Source organism: Elephantulus edwardii, unplaced genomic scaffold (genome assembly GCF_000299155.1).
Source record: "Elephantulus edwardii isolate Elephantulus edwardi_28Jun2011 unplaced genomic scaffold, EleEdw1.0 scaffold00372, whole genome shotgun sequence".
Classification (NCBI taxonomy): Eukaryota; Metazoa; Chordata; class Mammalia; order Macroscelidea; family Macroscelididae; genus Elephantulus; species Elephantulus edwardii.
Window position 1 is genome coordinate 848,540 of NW_006400122.1, and position 6,777 is coordinate 855,316.

Genomic DNA, 6,777 nt, shown 5'->3' on the forward strand with positions numbered 1-6,777 from the left:
TTGGTGAAGTGCCTGTTCATATCCTGTGCCCATTTTTCTATTGGATTATTTACCTTTATCTTGTTGTGGTGCTCAAGTATTTCATAAATTCTGGATATAAATCCCTTATCTGATATGTTATTGCCAAATACTTTTTCCCAGTCAGTGGCTCCCTTTTTACCTGGTTGGAGAAGTTTTTGGATGTGCATAGGGATTTGATTCTTAGAAGATCCCATTCATCTACTTTATCTTCTCCTGGTTCTAGGTCAAAACCATCTCAGGAACAGATTTGAGGCCCTGAACACTAATGAATGAAGACCAGATGAGCTGTGGGAGTATAACAAGAGTATCAGCCATAAAGAATGCAAAAGGTTGTTACAAAGACAGAGAAGGAAGAAAAGACCAAATCGATGTCAGAAAAGACACTAAATATTACACTAGACTGTCAAGGAGCCAAAACAAAGGGAATAAATAAAAAGTTAAAGAGCCAAACAGAAGATATCAAAAGGCAGCTTGGACAGCCAAAGCAAAGTATTATGATGAAATGTGCGAAGAGCTGGAGTCAGAAAATCAAAAGAGCTGAACTCGCTTTGCATTTCTTTTTTTAATTTTTTATTTATTTGGCATTTCTTAAGTTAAAGGAATTAAAGAACAAATTCAAGCCATGAGTTGCAATACTTAAGGATACTATGGGCAGAATATTGAATCATCCAGGAAGTTTTAAAAGAAGATGGAAGGAGTATACAGAGTTACCATACCTAAAAGAATTGGCTGACACAGAATTTAAAGAAACAACAACAAATGATCAAGAAGTAATGGTGAAGAAGGAGGAAGTTCAAGCAGCTCTAAAGGAGCTGGGGAAAAAAATGTCTCCAGGAATTGATGATATATCAATTGACGTATTTATTTCAAGAAACAGATTCTGCCCTGGACGTGCTCACCAGGTTGTGGCAAAAAATCTGGAGGACAACTACCTGGCCAACTGACTGGAAGAAATCCATATTTATTCCTTTTTTTAAAAAAGGTGACCCCACAGAGTGTGAAAATTATCAAACAAGCAAGCAAAATCTTGCTGAAGATTATCCAAAACCTACTGGAATAGTACATCCAAAATACTGCTGAAGACTATCCAAATCTGGAACAGACAGAGAACTACCAGAAATCTGGGTTTAGAAGAGACCATGGCACTAGAGACATTATTGCCAGTGTCAGATGGATCCTGGCTGAAGGCAAATAGTACCAGAGAAATATCTATTTGTGTTTCATTGATGATGCAAAGGCATTTAACTGTGTGCATCACAACAAATTGTGGCTAATCATGTGGAGAATGGGAATCTCACAACACTTGATTGTGCTCATGTGAAACTTATGCTCAGACCAGGAAATAGTCCTCAAAACAGAGCAAGGAAACACTACATGGTTCAAAATAAGGAAAGGAGTACATCAGGAATGTGTCCTGTCTCCACACCTTTCAATCTATATGCAGAACAGGTAATTTGGGAGGCTGAGCTTTATGAGGAAGAATGTGGCATCAAGACTGGAGGAAGACTGGTCAACAACCTTGGTTGATGAAACTGAGGAGGACCTGAAACACTTTCTCCAGAAAGTACTTCAATATGGTTTGAAGTTCAGCATCAAGAAAACAAAGATTCTTACCACTGGGCCAGATGGCAGCACCATAATAGATGGAGAGGAGATTGAGCTTGTTAACAATTCCAGCTTGCTTAGCCTCACAATCAACACTGTTTGATTTCCTAACTAGCAGTTAGTCATCAAAAGATGAACTGCACTGAGAAAATGTAAGAAAATGTAAGTACTCCCTAGAGTACTTAAAAGAAACAACGTCAGTCTATAGACTAATGTGTGCCTGATCGAGGCTGTGGTCTTCACAATTATTTGCTATGCATCAAAGAGCTGAACCATGACTAAGGATGACAGAAGAATTGATGCATTCAAGTTGTGGTGCTGGAGAAGAGTCTTGAACATACCATGGACAGCCAAGAAACAAATAGGTCTGTCTTGGAGAGGGTGTAACCAAGTTTCTCCTTGGAGGTTAGAATTTAAAAACTCTCTCACACATATTTTGGGCAGGTGGTCAGGAGGGACTGGTCCTTGGAAGAGGACATCATGCTTGGCAGAGTGGAGCAACAGTGCAGGAGAGGAAGACCCCTGATGAGATGGATTAATACAGTAATTGATGTGTCAGAGTCAGTGAGACTGGCTCAGAACACAGCAGGGGTCAGAGCTGTTGTACATAGGGTCACTATGAGTTACAGGCAAGTTGATGTCACATAACAACAACAGGGGCCCCAGTGTTGTAGTTGGTTGTGTGATGTAAAAATTCACGAGTGGCTCTGCAGAAGAAAAGTGGACAAGCTTCTCTCATCAAATTTTACAGCTGTGGAAACCCAGTGATAGGTCATTATGAGTCAGTCAAATCAATGGCAGTGGATTTGGATCAGGTTTTTTATTAGATCTAAGTTTCCTTTAAAGCAAACTAGTTGGGACAAATATACAGAGACCATCTTCAGCTCACTAAGGTAGTGTGTATTCACTTTTGACGTTTCTGATTATTACCTTTTAAAAAATTCTTTAAATGTGTTCATGCCATCAATTAGGAGATACAGTTTTTTTTTCCTTAGGAGACCAATAGTGACTATTATGGGCTCTTAAAGCCAAATGTTCTTTGCTGCAACTATTCACTTCTGTCATAATAGTGCAAAAGCAGCCATAGGAAATATGTAAATAAATGAGCACGACTGCATTCCAAAGAAATGATATAGTATTTAAATTTTATTTTCACATATAACAAAATATTGTCTTATTTTACCATTTTTAAAAGATATAAATGCCATTATTAGATCAAAGGTCATAGAGAAACAGGAAGTGGGCTGAATTTGACCTGTGGTTTGTAGGTTTCCCACCCTTGAATTAGACAATAGTTAAGCTGCTTCTGGTAAGAACTTCTTAGCTAATTAATATCATTCATGATATATTGGTTTTATAATGTAATTATTGGGAACAAAATTATACTCACATTTGTAGAACACACACACACATCACCGCCTGTCAGTTTGCCATATTGCAGTGTTGCCATGATGGTGAAAGCTATGACATCAGTACATTAAACACAACAGAGCCACCCATGACGGACAGGATTCAGTGGAACTTCTAGTTTAAAACGGGCTACTACTTCTACTTCTGAGAATTAGCCAGTGAAATCCTATGGACCACCACAGAATATTGTCCAACACCATCAGGAGGGATAAATTGCTAAAGGAGGATGTTATGTTTGTTGAATTTTAGAGCCAGTGAGGCCAAAGGAGACTCTCAGAGAGATGCATCGTCATAACGGCCATAATCAAGGGCTCAGACATACTGGTGATTAGTTATAAGGAAGTTGCACAATCATGCAATGTTTTGTATCTGTTGTACACAAGGTCGCCATGAATCAGAGTCAACTTAATAGTAGCTTACATGACAAAAGTTATTATTGCTTCCCACTTCCAGTGTTCCCTTCTTTTGTACTGTGTAATACATAGACATGTCTTGTGGGCCATGTGTATTTCACATATAAGAGTTACAATACTCAATATGAGGAAAAGAGTTAAGTACAATGCCTCATCACATGAATGAACCAATTGCTTATTTGGGCATGTAGGCCCATCCTTAGGAAAAAACCATCATGCTGGGAAAGGTAGAGGGTCAGTGAAAATGAAGAAGACCTTCAACAAGATGGATTGATAGAGTCACTGTAATAATAGGCTCAGGCATATCAGACATCATGAGGATGGCACAACATAGGGCAAGGTTCAGATCTGTTGTTCATAGGTCAATATGAGTTGTAGTTAACTTGAAGACACCAACTAATAACAACATTGCTCACTTAACTACTGTCTAATGATTTCCATTTGTGACAATAATAAAAATCAACCATCTAACTGTTTTCCTCATTTGTGACATAAGTTGTGAAATAACAAGTGTCAAAATGTGGGGCAAGAACAATTCTGGCTGAAATAGTCAAGGTTATGTGTCAACTTGTCTTGATCATGATTCTGACTGAGCAGTTTGACAATTACATAACTATGTAACTTGGTAGCTATACTTGGACCAGGAGGCAGTCATCAGAACAGAGCAAGGAAAGATGGCATCGTTCAAAATGGGGAAGGGTGTATGCCAGGGATGCCTCCTGTCTCCGTCTATTTTCGATCTATATGCAGAACAGATTATCTGGGAGGCTGGGCTGTATGAGGAGAAATGTGGCATCAAGATCGGAGGAAGATTCATCAACAATCTGTGTTATGCAGATGACACAACTGTGCTTGCTGAAACTGAGGAGGACCTGAAGCACTTGCTGCAGAAAGTCAAGGAATCCAGCCTTCAATATGGATTGAGGATCAGTATCAAGAAAACAAAGATTCTCACCACTGGGCTGATTAGCAGCATCATGAGAGATGATGAAGAGATTGAGATTGTTCACAGCTTTAGTTTGCTTGGCTCATGGTCAACACTCTTGGCACCAGCAGTCAGGAAATTAAAAGACATATTGCTATGGGAAAGTCTGCTGTTCAAGACCTCTCCAAAGTAAGGAGGAGCAATGATGTAACTCTGGAGACTAAGGTGTGCCTGATACAGGCCTTTGCAATCATTGCTATGGGAAAGTCTGCTGTCCAAGACATCTCCAAAGTACGGAGGAGCAATGATGGAGACTAAGGTGTGCCTGATACAGGCCTTTGTAATCACTTGCTATGCGTCATAGAGCAGAACAATGACTAGGAGAATTGATGCCTTTGACCGGTTCTGTTGGAGAAGAGTATTGAATATACCATGGACATAGAATATAGACATGGACATGGAATATAGAATGAACAGGTTCACCCATTTTGAATAATATTGCATGAGTTCCTTGTTTTTCAACATAGCATAGTATTCTATTGTGTGAATATATCACAGTTTCTCTATCCATTCATTTGTTGATATGCACTTAGGTTGTTTCCAGCTCCTTGCTAGTGTGAACAAAGCTGCGATAAACATGGGTGCGCATATATCTGCTTGGGAGGCAGTTATGGTCTCTTTGGGGTATATTTCCAGTAGTGGAATTGCTGGGTGAAATACTGCATAGTGCCACTGTTGTAAAACAGGACTGACATCGGGCTTGGGGAGAGACTGAGAAAGATGGGATAAATAATGTATACTGCATTGAAACAGTTGAGGGAGAAAACTGTTTAAAAGGGATATGTCGTTAGTTATTATTGTCATGACAGGAGTCCAGAATGAAGGCTGCATAGTGGAGTGGACCCTGGGGGAAGGATTGTAAACCAATGAAAGAATTTTTCTTTTACTTTTCAAAGAGAAGAGTGTATTGAGGAGGCGGGGAGAGGTGGGCAGGGAGAAAAGTGCAACAATGAATGAATGGAAATCCAAAGTCTCTGTAAATTCGCATTAAAATTAATAATAATAATAGAAACAATCAATAATATGTCATAAAAAAAGAGAATGAAAAGGTTCATCATGGAGAGGGTTAAATCAGGCTGCTCCTTGGAGGTAAATATTCTGAAGCTTTATCTGACATATTTTGGACTTGTTGCAAGGAAGGACCAGTCCATGGAAAGGGACATAATGCTTGGGAAGGTAGAGGGACAGCACAGGAGAGGAAGACCCTCAGTGAGATGGATTGATTCAGTGACTGAGCTAATGGGGGTATGTGTGTCAGAGACAGTGAGATTGGTACAGAATAGAGCAGGATTTAGGCTGTTGTACATAGGGTCGCTATGAGTCGCAGGTGACCCAAGGGCACATAACAACAACAACAACAACAGCAGCAACAACTTGGTAGCTATGTAATGATATAGCCATCTTCTAATTTGTGGTCCGTTATGGTTATCCTCCATTTTGTGATTCAATATGACCACTGATCATCCTCCATTTCACATAGAACACTTACTTTTCTCATAATTAGTTGGTCTTTGGAATGTAACTGTAACAATAAATGAGGAGGAACACCTCAGTAAAAGTATGACCATAGTTACAAATGACCATCATAATCATCATCATGCTTATTAAAACTTTCCTCTTGGAATTTTGACAGAAACATGGATTTCCATATTAACTTGACTTGCTGACGGGTACATTTTTTTTAGTCTATATTTTCCCTGGAAAGTGAGTCTCTTTCAAGGTTCAGTTTTATGCTTATTTATCCCTTAACTTCGTACAGGATCCCAAACCCCATTCTCCTTAACAGGTACTAAGAGTTTTTTTAAAAGGGTAAAATAAGAAATATTTTTAATTCCTGGGGCATGTGGTCACTTGTGGCAACAGCTTAGTTTCTTCTATAATGGTGCAAAAGCAGCTATAGACAATACATAATTGAATTGGTGTGGTTATGCTCTAATAAAACTTTATTTACAAAGCCAGCAATTAACCCTGCTTTAGAGTCTTGATAGTGGCGACAGTTGGTTGTACATCCGTGATTTCTTACTTTTATTGCTAATATTTTCTTTTAATTTTTAAATGTTTTTAGGAATTTTCCTTCTTCTCTTGACAGTTAATAATTTCTTAGTATTGCATTTTCCCCCAGCATTTGTTTGTGGTTTTTTTTTTTTACTTGCAAGTTATTTTAATGATAATTTGGGATAGTTTCTACACATTGTTAGATCACATTTTTTTCCCTCTTGTTCTTTTATTTTTCCTTTTTTAAAAAAAATAATTTTAATGAGCATTTACAGAGATTTTGGATTTCCATTCATTCATTGCTGCACTTCTCTCCCTGCCCATCCTTCCCCGCCCCCCCCCCCCCCC